This window comes from Dromaius novaehollandiae, unplaced genomic scaffold, assembly GCF_036370855.1.
Source record: "Dromaius novaehollandiae isolate bDroNov1 unplaced genomic scaffold, bDroNov1.hap1 HAP1_SCAFFOLD_94, whole genome shotgun sequence".
NCBI classification, from domain to species: domain Eukaryota; kingdom Metazoa; phylum Chordata; class Aves; order Casuariiformes; family Dromaiidae; genus Dromaius; species Dromaius novaehollandiae.
Window position 1 is genome coordinate 245,001 of NW_026991468.1, and position 2,500 is coordinate 247,500.

Here is a 2,500-nt window from a genome sequence, read left to right on the forward strand (position 1 = left end):
AGGGGCTTGCCTCACTGACCGTACAAGCACAGAGAAAGGGGGGGGGGGAAACGAAGGGCAAACCCGAACGAGAAGGGCGGGGAGCCCTCGCTCCCGACCTGGGGACAAACCCTGTCTCGCTTCGAGTCCGGCCCAGGCGCCCGGCTCGGTCTGGCCCGGCAGGGAGCGGCGGGCCGGCCACACCGCCTGCCTCGGGATGTTGGGGGGGGTCCGTCCCCGCAGACCACCCCCCCCCCGCCCCAGGCGTCAGAGCCCGGCCGCCACCGGGAGCGGCGTCGCCCCGCCGCCCGCGCGCCTGCGGCCCGCCGGCCCCGCGCTTCCCAGCTCCCCGCTCGCCTCGCCGGCCCTCCGGCTCGACCGCCGCCGCCGCCGCCGCCGCGGCGCCCACACCCCCGCGCGCCCGCACACACCGCCTCGCGGGTGACACCACGCGCTCGCCCGTCCCCTCCGCGGACAGACGCCCGGCGGCGGGCAGGCGGGCAAGGCGGCACGGACGGGGACGGCGCCCGCTCTCCCCGTCTCCACGCGGAGAGCGGGGCGGGCCGCCCCCGCCGCCGCCCCACCACCGCCCCCCCGCTGCCTGGCGGAGCCGGGCGGGGCAGAGCGAGGCGGGCGCCCCGGACGGCAGAGTGCCGGGGCGGGCGCGTAGGGTAGGGCGCCGCCGACGGCGGCCACGGCGGAAGACCCAGAAGCACCGGCCAGGGAGAAGGAGGAGACGCGCGGAGGCTCGGCGCCCGCACCACCCGCGGTGGGGGCTCGCCCTCCCGGCGGCGAGCACGCGCTCGCGCCCGGCTCGCAACGCTCGAGGCAGGCCGGCAACTAGGCCGACCGCGCGGCGTCTCTCCGCCGAGACCAGACCGCGGAGAGAGGGGGCAGGGTAACCCCTCTCCGTCCCGGCTGCCCGCGGGGCGAGCACGGGGCGCGCCGGCTGGCATGGGGGGGCGCGGCGCCCGCGCGCGCCGACCCCCCGGCCCTCCGGCAGCACGCCCGGCCGCCTCCGCGAGTCGCATCGGGCCGCCCGAGTCTTTAAACCTCCGCCCGGCTCTCCAACCGAGAACCCTCGGGCCCGGAGCCCGGGGCCCATGGCCATCCCTGCCCGGGGCGGCTGCCGGCGGCCGCGGTGGCCGGAGGCCCTCTCCCCTCTCTCGCTCGCTCCCTCCCTCCCCGCCCCCCCCACCCCCACCGCGGGGGAGGAAGGACCGGGGTGGGGGGAAGCCGAGGCGGGGGGGGGGAAGGCACGGCCGGTGCGGCGCGCACGGTGCGGCACCCGGGAGGAGCACGCTGGCACACGGGACCACACGGGTGGGTCACCGAGGGGGGGGCAGGAGAAGCGCGGGCGCTAGGTACCTGGCCCTGGGGTGAGGGAAACGACCTGAAATCCCCGCGGGGGTGCCTCCCCCGCCGCCGCCCGCCACCGGGCCGCCGCCGCCTCGCGGCGACGGCGGCAGCCTCGGCAGCGGCGACGAGACGGGACGCGGAGGGGGAACCCGGCACCCGCCAGCCGGCCCCCGCGCCCCTCGGCGGAGCGTCCGCCCGCGGGGTGCGCCCGACACCCGCCGCCACGACCTCGTCCTCCTCCCGGGGCCCGGGGTTTCCCTCAGTAACCCGGCGCCGGGTGGCAGCTGCACCCGGGAGGAGAGCCGTGGCTCGGGCCGCCCACTCGGGCACGAACCGTCGCCTCGCTTGGCCTCAACGCGACGCCCCCCGCTCGGGGGCCCGGCGCCCGCCCCGCGCGCCATCCCGGAACGCCTGCCCCCGCAGGTCTCTGCGGACGGGCTGCTCCGCCGCAGCCCGCCGCGGGTCCGCCCCCCACAGCTTAGGGGTGGGGACCCGTGGGACCCGTCCCAACCCGGAGGGCCGTCTCCCTCGCCTCCGCGCCCGCCGCTTCCTCTCCCGCGGGCGCCGGGGGGAGTAGCCAAGCCCCGCCGCCCCTCACACGCACTGCCGCCCGCTCCCGCCGGGCCCTCCCCTGGGCCGGACCCCCCCCCCTTCCCCTTCCCCCCCAGCGGCAGCGGAGCGCCGTGGGGTGGGGGGGCGGGGGGGGCGGGCCGCGGCTCCCGGAGACGGGCACCGGCAGCGGAGCGGGCACCAGCAGAGGCGAGAGGGGAGAGACGGGGGGAGGCGGTCCCCCACCGGCAGCGGTGGAATCGGCAGCGGGCTCTCGGCGAGCGAGCGCGGCCTCGGGAGGGCCGTGCACCCGCCGGCGGGCCGAGCCCCGTGCTCGGCCCCGCGGCGCAGAGTGCGGGACAGGCGAACTCGGGTACGCGCGCGCGGCAGCCGGGACGCGGCGGGCGGGGGGGCCACACCGGTGTCCGGTGCCGTCGGCATCGGCAGCGAGGCGCGGCGGCCCGGCGGCGGCCCGGCGGCGGGCCGGCACAGGTTTCGGAATGCCACGGGGGCCCGTAACCCCTCTTCCTCGCGGCGGGCTCGCGCGGCCCGCCGGCCCTGCCCCCGGCACGCGCCCACGGGCTCGCTCGCTCTCGCGCGGCGCCTCGCTCGC